The sequence below is a fragment of the Protopterus annectens genome, chromosome 3.part0 (assembly GCF_019279795.1).
Source record: "Protopterus annectens isolate FY-2018-M chromosome 3.part0, PAN1.0, whole genome shotgun sequence".
Classification (NCBI taxonomy): Eukaryota; Metazoa; Chordata; order Ceratodontiformes; family Protopteridae; genus Protopterus; species Protopterus annectens.
Window position 1 is genome coordinate 588,787,753 of NC_056731.1, and position 12,542 is coordinate 588,800,294.

At 36.8% G+C, this 12,542-nt stretch overlaps 1 protein-coding gene across 1 annotated transcript in view; it reads right to left on the minus strand.

Annotated features, from left to right (window-relative positions):
* The window catches only part of LOC122796481, a 506,341-nt gene that overhangs the window by 42,465 nt on the left and 451,334 nt on the right, over positions 1 to 12,542 (minus strand). The window lies entirely within an intron of this gene.

Here is a 12,542-nt window from a genome sequence, read left to right on the forward strand (position 1 = left end):
ACCTTCTACCCTCTCTTCTTTATGGAGCCCCTCTTCTAACCAATCTGTCCACATCCATCACCTCTAAACTTGAAGCATGCTATAATAAGATCTCCAAATTTGCCACAAAATCCAAAACTTCAACTCACCACCGCCTCTGCCTCCAATCCCTCAACTGGTTAGAACTCCCCTAACCACTTAGACTATCTCCAGCTAACCAACGCTCATAAACTAATATTCTCCCCTGATAAATGCCCAGCCTTAAAGAATATTCTTCCCCCCTACATCCCAAACAGATCTTTGAGATCTGAACACCAAAACCTAATCTCTATTCATAAACCCAAACGTCCCGCTGGTCAGCTTCTACTCTCCTTCTCCCTGGGTAAAAAATGGAACTCTCTTCCTTCTTCACTTAGGACTATCCCCAATATTGAATCCTTCAAAAACCAACTCTTCCTTCACCTGTCCTCCAAATGGAAATGCTCATGCTTTCACCCTACATAAACTTTCCCTCCAAGCTCTACTTGTTGTACTTACTCCTGCTCTATTATACTGTCAAGCTTAATCTCATCTATCCAAAGAGCCTGTACTAGCTGATGTCAAATTAACTACTACCCTGTGAGTATATTAAAAAAAAAAAAAAAAAAGTCTCATCATGTATATTAAATTTGAATTATTTTTTTTCATTTTTTGAATTTATAACCTACATTTTGTAACTTTTTTGTTTTTCTTTTGTATTTTGTACTTCTTCTACATTTTGTAACCTTTGTATTTTGTAACCTACAATGTATTGTATTGCACACGGAGCTTTTCTCCACAGGCCGCCACTGAAAATGGGCACTTCTTGGCCCAGTGGACTTCCCCGGTAATCAAACTGAAATAAATAAATAAATAAAGTGCTATCGCATCTTCCTGTGGCACATTATCTTCAATTTCATCCTGTGTCATCTGTTCCTTTATCATATGGGAACCCACTTTCCTATCACTCAACATTGACTGCATCAGAGTTTACACAGTCTCCTGTTCCTTTCCTTGCTGTTTATCTTTAAGTGAACAGTTATACTGGTTTCTTGTGGAAGGCTCCAAAATATCTTGATATGGCACCTGACCAATTGCTTCCTGTTACACTGGTTTCCCCTTAATTTGGATATCCATTGCTCTATCCTGTTGTTGTGCTTTCTGCATTTGATTTTCTACACTGAATCCTTCTCTCTGCAGCTGCTCCATAATCTCACTTTCTATTTCTTTGACTTCTCCATTACTAATCTCTTTTTCTACGTTTCCTCTTAGTCTTCTTAATTTTTGTATTGTAAAGTTTTCCATATCTGGATTCCTTTTGCCTGTATTTTTCTTCAAATATCTTTGGTGCTGCTGTTTTTGTATTGGTTAGTTTTAGTTTCTCCTTTGCATAAATATTACAACCACGTTAAATCTCTTTTCCTTTCCCATGTCCATATTTCTTCTTCACATGTCTCCTGATCTTCTTGCTTTTCCTTATTCTGGGGACTCACTCCATCATGCTGTGATGTAGTCTGTGTTAGACCTTCTACATTAAATCCTTCACTTCACAGGCACTCCATGACTTCAGTTTCTATTTCTTTAACTTTTGCTTTGCTAATCTTTTCCACATTCCAGCTTTGTGATTTTTTTAATTGTGAAATTTTCCATATCTGGATGCCTTTGCCTGTATTTCTCTTTGAAATTGTTCTCTCTGTATTAGTTAACTTGGCTTTCTCCTTTGCATAAATATTGCACCATATCATATCTCTCTCTTTCCCATGTCCATATTTCTTTTTTATATTTTGCAAATATCTCTCATTTTTGTTTATATTTTCGCATTACTCAGATGTTTCTTTTTCCAAAACAGATCAAAGTTTCTTGATCTATATACTGTTTTTCAAAAATCTGTTGTATTAATGAATGCAAATTTCTATTTAAAGCTTCTGACACTTTTTCCTTCAGAAGTATTTTTCTTTCCTCTAATTTCTCTCTTAATTGTTTTTGTATGTCTTTTGTCTGGAAATTCTGGGCTTTTTACATAATAGTAACAATACATAATTTCTTTCTTATCATAGATCGTCCATTCTATTGTCTTCATGATTCTTCTAATCAATTTTTGTGGACTGCTACTTCCCTCTACAATGGGGGGGGGGTCATCCTCCCCCTGGGACTGGCCCCATTGGAAGAATATTTCCATAGTTTGAGGATTCTACACCATCATTTTTTCCAATCCTGGCACCAGTGCGCCTACCAGAATTGGGCACTTTTTTATCCTGAGTCTTGTGCACCCAACTATCTTTTTTTGTTTTTGACTTACTTCTGTCCATGATATATGCTATATAAATACAGTCTATATATCAGGGTCGCCTTGAGATTTTGTGAAAAACAGGGTCCACCTTGCAAAGGTGCTCACCAAGACTTGAGGATGAATTCATTTTCAGCAATAATACTCTCCTTTGCTTGCTGACTTTTCATCTCTCCATTATATCTGTCCTGTTAGACTTGTTTAATGGTCTACCAGGTTACAGAAAACAGAGTATGTAACTTTTCCTTTACATGTAGCAAACAGGGGCGGCCCGTGCTATTGGACTGCCGGACTGCAGCCCCCTCAAAACAAAAAGAAATAAAAATAGAAAAAAAATTGTTTAAATTTTAGTAGTCCCGACTACTGCGCTCAGCATGCTCCAGGCAGTCCGGCAGTCCCCATAGGGAAACACAAGGAGACGTCTGTGCACTTTTAAAGTGCACAGACTCGCTGGGATAATGTCGGGTCCGGACTGCAACAGCAGCAGTCAGGAATTACAGTCTCGTCGGGAAGGAGTGGAGTTTTGATTTCAGGGATCTCGCGGGTCTTGGAGTATTGCGCAGGCAGGATGTACGTTAGCTGGATATTATGGAGAACGGACAGGTAAGTGTATGGTGCTTTTTACCGTTACAATGTATGGTACTTGCTGCTTTTATACTTGATTGTGTGTGCGCGCAGCTGGATATTATGGAGAACGGACAGGTAAGTGTATGGTGCTTTTTACCGTTACAATGTATGGTACTTGCTGCTTTTATACTTGATTGTGTGTGCGCGCTTTTATACTTGATTGGGTGTGTATGGCACTTTTTACTTTTAGAAGGTATGGTACTTGCTGTGTGTGTATGGCGCTTTTTACTTTTACAAGGTATGGTACTTGCTGTGTGTGTATGGCGCTTTTTACTTTTACAAGGTATGGTACTTGCTGTGTGTGTATGGCGCTTTGTACTTTTACATGGTATGGTACTTGGGGGTGTGTGTGTGTGTGTGTCTGTGTGTGTGTGAAAATGCCCCAGGTGCTCATGGTGGTGTGGTAGGGAATACCTCAGGCTTGAACCCTGTACCCTGTATGCAGGTGTTAAAGACTTGAGTTCCCTACCCACCACCATTTGTAAACAAATTGCAGATTTTTGCCTCATATTTGATCTGATCTGTTCCTCATAATATCTGTGGTTTGTAAATGTTGCAATGCTTGATATTTGATGGTGTAGTAGTAGCATTGTTGCCTCACAGCTGCAGGTTCTCAGGTTTGATTCTTGGCTGGGGTTCCTTCTTTGTGGGGTCTGTTATCTTCTCCCTGTGTTTGTGTGGGTTTGCTTTTATTTGATGGTGCACTGGTAGCATTGTTGCCTCACAGCTGCAGGTTCTCAGGTTTGATTCTTGGCTGGGGTTCCTTCTTTGTGGGGTCTGTTATATTCTCCCTGTGTTTGTATGGGTTTGTTTTTATTTGATGGTGCACTGGTAGCATTGTTTCCTCACAGCTGCAGGTTCTCGGGTTTGATTCTTGGCTGGGGTTCCTTCTTTGTGGGGTCTGTATCTTCTCCCTGTGTTTGTGTGGGTTTGCTTTTGTGTCCTCCCATGTTACAAAGACATGTCTGCATTATTTCTTCCTGGGCCTCTGCTGAAAATAGTTTTTTTGTTCCAAGTCAGACTGTCCTGATTAAAAAATGTTAAATAAAATTGACAGGCTTTTGAATTTCAGACTTCAGGTTTCTGAATGTTTAATTCCTTGCATATTTGATGGTGCAGTGGTAGTATTGTTGCCTCACAGCTATAGGTTTTCTGGTTTGATTCTTGGTTGGGGTGCCTTCTGTGTGGAGTCTGCATCTCCTCCCTGTGTTTGTGTGGATTTGCTCTGGTGCCCTGTCATTTTACAAAGACGTGTCTGCAGTATTAATCCCTGGGTCTCTGCTGAAAATTGTTTTTGTTCTGTCAGCAGTAAAACTGACCGGCATTTGAATTTCAAACTTCATGTTATTCAGAATACATAGTAGCACAACCTTTTTTTCTAGCAATTTTCTAAGTTTATAAGATGAATAATTTAAATTTGTCCCTATTTTTGGGACTGTATTCCCCCATTATTGGCTTTGTCCAGGTTTTTTTGCTAAGGTTGACAGCTATGGCAAGAACTGAATTCACTGAATATGTTTGAGGGCTGTATTCCCTCATTACTGGGTTTGTCCAGGTGTTTTGTACTAAGAGGTTGACAGCTATGGTGAGAACTGAATTCACTAAATGATAGCCATTTAAGTTTCAGTCTTCCTCTCTTTTACAAAGCAGCTGATGTGGCGTAGTGGTATGTTACTCTGACTGTTTTTTGCTCAGGGACCTTGGCAGTAAAATGTATAGTGGCAACACGACATTTTATTCTAGCAACTTTCCAAGATTATACAAACAATGTTTAATGTGTCCCTGGTTTTTGGGCTTTTGACCGCCCCCAATACATTTTGGCTTTTTCCAGTTTTCTTGAGCTGCGAAGTTGAGATGCAGTTGAGTATTGAGTAGATTTTACAAAGAGCTGAGAGCTGCAGGGGAATAGAAGTTTAGTGCTTTGCCTAGTTAATACTATAGCACAACAGGTTGTGTACTTGCTTTTGATGCAGAAGGCTGTGGGTTCTACTCCCACAAGGGGTGGATGCTGCCGTACTGAGAATGTTCTCCTAGGTGAAGATACTAACTATGAGTCTGTTATCAGTTTGCCATCCATTTCCTCTTGCAATATTATTACTAGCTTATTTTTTAATGTAATATAGGCAATTTATTCCTGAGGGGCAACAGACACTTTATTTTTCGATGAAACCATGAAATATAAAGGTGATTGCTAGCAGCAACCACTTCATTAGTTACAGATTTCTTTAATGTGGAATTATTTAGATGACTTACTTCAGAGATTGTGCATATTTACTGATAATGGACTGTAGAATTGTGCATATTTACTGATAAAGGCGGACTGTAGAATTGTGCATATTTACTGATAATGGTGGACTGTAGAATTGTGCATATTTACTAATAATGGTGGACTGTGAAATTGTGCATATTTACTAATAATGGTGGACTGTAGAATTGTGTATATTTACTAATAATGGTGGACTGTGGAAGTCTGAGTAGACTTTTTATGATAAATGTTCTCAACTGGGCAGTTTTGCATTATTGGTGCATATGGTTTGTTTCATTGCTTACTGGAAAAATTTTCAAAACAAATTTAAAACACCCTCTAACAAGTGTACTGTATTGTACAAGGAATATAATTTTAGTACAATGAGGAAGGTGTATCAAAGAGCACATGTATGTTTCATATGCAAGTATGATTTGAAAACAGCCCAAAATTAATCTTTATCTGCCACTGGCAAAATGTATTTTCTTTGAATGTGGGTTTCAATGCTGTTTCAATGAATGTGAGTTTCAAGGGCAGAGAAGTTTTAATGCTAAGTTTTCATTGTGATACTGCATTGCTTTGTTTAACAGATGACTTAGTGTTTGTGCTGTAAAATACAAAATAAAACTTTCAAATGAAGTCCAACTCATCATAGAAGTAAAGCAGTATGCCCATTAGTGTTTATGGTAAATGGAGTGAAATAGCCAAGTAATGGTTCATTGGCTGCAGAGGCTCCATTCAACCATTATTTTGTCAGGGGGGGAAGGGCAGCAAACTCAGACAGGCCCAGCTGAACTATACCTCCCAACTGTCCATATTTTCAAAGAATGAATAGATTTTTGCTTCTTATTTTTGGTTTGTTCTTCATAAAATTTGTAGTTTTCTGGCAAATCATTTAGGAATTAAGTCACTAAATAATAAGTTTCAGACTTCATAACCTTCAGAAAAATGCACGTTAAAGTAAGAGCTGTTCTATCAACTGTCTCAATTTATACAAGAGCAATTTTTAGTACTGTTTATATGTGCCCCCAATATATTTGGCCTTGTTCAGATTTACTGCATTAACAGGTTGAGAGGTACATGCAAATAAATTGCTTTATAGAATTAGGCATAGCCAACCTCTCAACTGTCCCCAATTTTTTGGCTCAAAATGTTGCTCTTCCCTAATAATCCCTCCACAAAATAGCAATTTTGGAAGAAAACATGGAGGGTTTACAATTAAGAAATAACTGTAATAATCAAAGTTATAGATTACTTGAAATGCATGTAGATTCTTTTATTTTGTCAGCTGCTCAAGGTAGCAGTACTAATATTAAAGTGTCCCTTCTTTGACAGGTAGCAGCTGTATTGTGTGTCTATTTTATATTTTTGCATCACATTTTTGGTCCATTTTTCATAAAATTGTGTTTTTTGGCAAATTAGTGGCAAATCACTAAAGACTGAAGTTAGAAAATGACAGACATTTGAGTTTCAGATTTTATACCCTTCAGAAAATTCATACTAATGCAAGACCTATTTTATTATCTTTCTAAGTTTATTAGACAGGACAGGGGTGAACTACGCAAAGTAATTGGGCAGCTCACTCAGCTGGTAGACCTACTGACACCAGCATGTTCGTCTCTCGTTGCTCTTTCAGCAGCGCTTACCAACGGAGGTAATTTTAATTTAAATTCACTGCACGGAAATGCGGATGGCTCGCAAATAACCAGGGAAGGTTTTAAACACACTAATGGACCTAATTGCAACAATTCCAACCACAACCAGATACATGGAAGTCGCAATGGTTCGCAAACAGTCAGGGAAGGCTCTAAGCATACTGTAGGATCTACTAACATTAATCTTTCCAGTAACCATTCGGCACATATGGACAACGAATTCGAGGATTTTCCTTGTCTTTTGCATAGTACAACTACCAGGGAAGGATCCAGGGCATCACGCCCAGAGGTACATTCTGTTTCTACTCCAAACAACCCAGGGGAACCAAGTTCTGCCAGGGGCAGTTTTGACTTTAATTCATTTATAGCTAAAGAATTTTCCTGTTACAGAACTACCAGGTGTAGGTAAACACCAGGACATTGATGCTTTAACATATAGAGAGCAATTAGATGAACTCTATTATTTTTTGGAAAAGTATAAAAGGCTTGGGTGTGATTGTGTGTACTTGAAGGAATGTTTGAACAAAGAAATTGTGCCTAAGGGCTTGCGGATTACAAAGTTTCCTAACAATGTGGTGGAGGGTTCTGTTTTTCACAAGGAATTAGTAAAAATTTTTGACAAATGTGGTCTAGAAATTGTGGGTACTATATTGAAAGAAAATGAAAGGATTAGGAAGGATTTACTTGAAAAAATTGAAAACATGAATACTTGTATTACTAATGATTTATTGTTTCAAGATGAAAATGAAAAGAAAAAGTATAGGGATATTTTTTCTGATATAGAGACAAAATGTGTGGCCAATTCAAAAAGGAAACATTCTAAACTAGAAAGGGATTTGAAGGACTACAGGGAAGGTAGGGCTTATCCGAAACCTAAACCAATAACTTTTAGATACAATACAGCCTACAACTACAATGAAAATGCAGCTGGGAATTTTGTTCAACAAGAAGCTGAGTATGGAGAGCAAGACAATCATTCCAATTCTTTTGAAATTCCCCCTTTACGGAGGTCGGACAGGATTCGGAACCAGAATCCTGTCCGTCTCCCACAGTACAAACCCAACTTCAGACGGAACTATCATTAACTCTGGAAGGACAAAATAATACAACTATTTTCAGACAAGGTAATATTTTTACATTAGATGATTTTAAGATTTTTAACTACAGTAACATAGAACTAAATGAAGGGCATTTTCATCTTTTGTCAAAAGGTTTTAAATTTATTCCTACTAGAAAAGCTAGTCTACCTAGATCTATTTTAGATTTAAAAATGTTTCTCAGGAAAATGAATTTTTCTTTAATATTTCAGGATAATAACACATTACCTAGGCAAACAGCCACACTAAAGAGGAAAAGCACGATGAACCCACCATTACACCCACAGTTGAAAAATCTTGATTTTATATTAGAAAGAGAAATCAGGAAGGTTGTATCTGAACACAGGATTTTTTCTAATCTTACTGAAGCGGAAAGGGGAATATTAAATGAATTAAGAAATAATAAGGATATTAGAATTATGCACCCGGACAAAGGGGGCGGCACAGTTTTAATGGATTACATTTTGTATGAATCTAAAATGAAGGATTTACTAAATGACACAGATAAATATTCACGAGCTTCTATCAATGAGGTCAATTTAGCAAATTCAAAGGTTAAACTATTACTTTATGATTTATTACTTGAGGGGTCCATTGACAAAGATACCTATAATTTTCTTTTGAATTTACAGCCAAGGGTTCCATCAGTCTTTGGAATTCCAAAGGTACATAAGGACCCAAATAATCCGCCACTTAGGCTTATTGTGGCATCTGAGGGTTCAGTTACATCCTCTTTAGCTAAATTTGTGGATGAAAAATTTAAAAAGTTGTCATACGATAGCCCACTGATTCTGAAAGACTCATGGGATTTTCTCAGATGTGTTAAACCAGAATTACACTCAGCAGACTTGGCTTTTGTTACTCTTGATGTTGTTGATCTGTTTGGATCAATCCCCCATGACATAGGGCTTCAGTGGTTCGAAGACATCATGAGAGACAGTAAAATGTTTACGTCAAATGACTAGGAATTGTTTAACTTTTTATGGATGTAATTCTTCAGAACAACTTTATGTCTTTCCAGGGGGAATTTTTTCAACAGAAAAGAGGGGTAAGCAATGGGGGCCAAATGTGTCCCCACATATGCAAATCTAGTTTTGTCAAGATGGGAACAACTTTACATTTTAAACTGTCCTTTCATAGATCGTTGGTCCTTATATAAAAGATTCTTGGACGACATAGTGATTTTTTGGACAGACACTCATGAGAAATTTATAGAGTTTTTGCATTATATTAAAAACACCACAAACTTTTTGGATTTTACTTACACTTATAATACTGAAAATCTTACTTATTTGGATGTTAACATTAAGAAAGAACCAGGTGGTTTTGCATCATGCATCCATCGAAAGGAAACATTTTCCAACTCTCATCTACATTTCCAGAGTAGTCACCCTTATTTTCAGAAAAAGAACTTGGTTAAAGGACAGTTGGTCAGGGTGAGCAGGATGACATCTGGTGAAGAAGATTTTACAACTGAGTGTGTAAAATTAATGGAAATGTTTAGTAAACGTGGTTACCCAAATTCTTTATTACAAGAAATAATGGAGTCAGTGGTTTTGGAAAGGAACAACAGGTTTGCTCCCATTCTTGGAAAAATCTAATTATGAGCTTATTAAAGTTAATACTAACACCCAAGAAGAGAACAAATGGGATGACGCATATATTATGGATTTTTCAGGAGATGCAGGGGCAATAAAACAAATTATAACTAGAGAATGGAACAGGTTTACATAGATTTCTGACCTTGAGACACTTAAAAATAAAGATCTGACATTTATTTTCCGTAAGGATGTAAATTTCAAACAATTTTTTGAGTTTGGGAAAGCAAATACTTCTTCAAAAAGACCCGGTACTTTTAAATGTGGTCGTTGTCCACAATGCCCTTTAATACATAACAAGGGTAGTATTCTAGTTACATCAAGAAATAGGGAGATTACCAGCAAATGTTTTTCCAACTGTAACACTAATGGTGTGGTATATATGGCTACTTGTAAGGTTTGTACTTCATTCTACATAGGCAAAACGGAGAGAAAATTAAGAAATCGTATTTATGAACACAGTTATGAAATTAGGAAGCAAAATAATAAAAACGCCCTTTACAGACATACTTTGATTTGTCCGCAAGCAACTTTTCTTTTTTATGTTTTGGAAATAGTACCCAAGGAATTGAGAGGGGGTATGTGGGAGGCATAACTCGAATATAGGGAGTTATTTTGGCAGATTGTTTTAGATTCCACTAAACCCCCAGGTTTAAATGATATGATTTCCATTACTTCAGTTTTGAAACTAAGGGCTGCTAAATTGTAATTTGAGGTATAGCCACAAGATGGCACTAAATACAAGGGTTATAGGTATATGTTTAACATTAAGGAATACAAAAGGTAGCTTTTTTTAAAATGAAAAAGAAATAAATGCAGTTTTATGTTATATGAATTTAAAGCCAAAGTATAAAATGTTGAATTATATTACTTATACTTATATTTATATTTATAATTATTTCATGGATCGTATTTTAATAATGATTTTAAAGTTTTTTTAAATGAGAAACTTTTATTACACTTTTTTACCTTTAAATTGTTTGTTCAATTAAGGTATGTTAATGATCAATTATTGTATTTTGCACAGGTTGAATGGTATAAAATGATGTAAGGTCTACTGTGATTTGTTCATCTCTGATGAAGACTTGGATTCTATGTCGAAAACGTATTCTTTTGTGTTGCAGCGTTAAGGAAATAAAGTGCTTGTGCTTATCTAAGGAGTTTGGTTTTTGACCTTCATTTGGGCACTCGTGCAAGTCCTGTTTTTTGGTTTTAAGTTTATTAGAGCAATATTTAAAAATTGTCCTTATTTTTGGGCCTTTGTCCCACTTCTGTGTATGGCTTTGTCCAGATTTCTTGCTCTTGAGGTTGAGAGGTATGACAAATGTGTCAGGGCCATCACAGTCAGCCAGAGAGATTTCAAATTGTGACATGCTTGTTGCACCCCACTCCCCCATGTAGTGACTCTGGATGTGTCCAAGCAAGGCAAGGAGTAGTTGTATCTACCTTGGATGGGGAGGACACACTGCATAAGTACTACAGTGGCTTTTCATCTGTCCTTGATTTTGCAGAATGGTCTGGTTTCTGTCATATTTTTGTACTGTTGATTTATGCTTATTACTCAGATTTATGCTTATTACTCAAAGTGCCTGTTGCTCTGTGTTTAAGTAGCAATGCTTTAATGACCATAAGATAAGCTTGTCTGAGATCGTAAGATGCAAGTAAGTTATAATAAGCATACTGTTAAAGAATTGCCAACATTGAAAGCCTTTCTGTTGTTGCCATGCAGAGAATACTTGACTAGATAATGTATAAGCCTTGGGTATTAAAGGACAGGATTCCATTATTTTAAAAAGCTCATTACACTTGTTGGAGACTTCCAGTCATCTCTACAGAGTTTAATCTTTTTCTAAACAGAATGCCAATCATGTGTGGTCCATAACCTGTAGAGTAATCCTTTAAGCAATGTATCTTGAGCTTGTTTCTTGTTTGCTTTTCATTTTTTTACTTTTATCATGTTTTCCCCATGAAACAAGTTGTCAGGCAGCAGGTCTTTTTTGGATAAGAAACATTTTTACAAGTGGGGGCATCACATAGATTTCTACTTTCAGCATGTTACTTGGTACTTTAATAAAGCTGAATATATTATAATTAGAACTGCAGTGCAAGGAGAAGTGGTTTGAGTTGAGTGCTTCTGATTTTTCTTATACTTGATTTTGACTGGCATTCCAGTAATGTATTTAAAAAGTAATTTATTTTTTCATGCCTCACAACCTTTTGTTTCCATCTAGATATTAAGTAAGCTATCATACAGCCAATGCATTGAAATATTTTTATTATTCTACACTTATTTTTGTCTTGATTTGACTTTCATAATGATGGTTTGCCACCCAGGGCAGCGTATTTAATTAAAGTTAGTTTTTTGTGGTTTTGTGCATAGCTCCTCCCCTTTCTGGTTGACCACACCCCTTCCCCATGACCCCACCCATTCAGCTGTCTCCTGCAGCCCCCCTGTGATTTGAAGTCACCAGCCGCCACTGGTAGCAAATGTGCACATTTTGTAAAAGTTATTTTTGCCAGTACAATTTTCCATTCCCCAGTTATCTCAGCCCTGCATTTCATTACCTTAAGGTAAGAAGCTTCTAGGAAGTTGCTTTCTTAGGGGCGATGGAATAAAAGAGAGTCTTAAAGCAAGAAACAGCCTTCTACTGACTGTAAGGTGAACATGGGACACCAATCTACTGTACCAAGAAGAAAGAGTTCTCTGCATCGAAAAAAGGATATGGGTCAAATTCTCAAGCAGCATGCTTGTAGTGGGGACTTAAGGAGTCATGGTTGCTAAGACCACCTTCTTTAATACAGATTACTTAAATGTTAGAAGAGTATGCAGCAGTTATCCAGTTATTTGTTTTGTAGAGCCCTTCCTAGGTCTGAACATATAGGGCTATATTAACCCACTACTGGAAGAGAATCCATTTTTTTTTATATACATTTTTTTAAATTGACTAAGCCCACTGGACATACGTTTCTTTTCAAGGGTGATCCAGAACCCCTTAAGTGACATGATCATAGTCGTACATTAGGAAATGGAGGTGG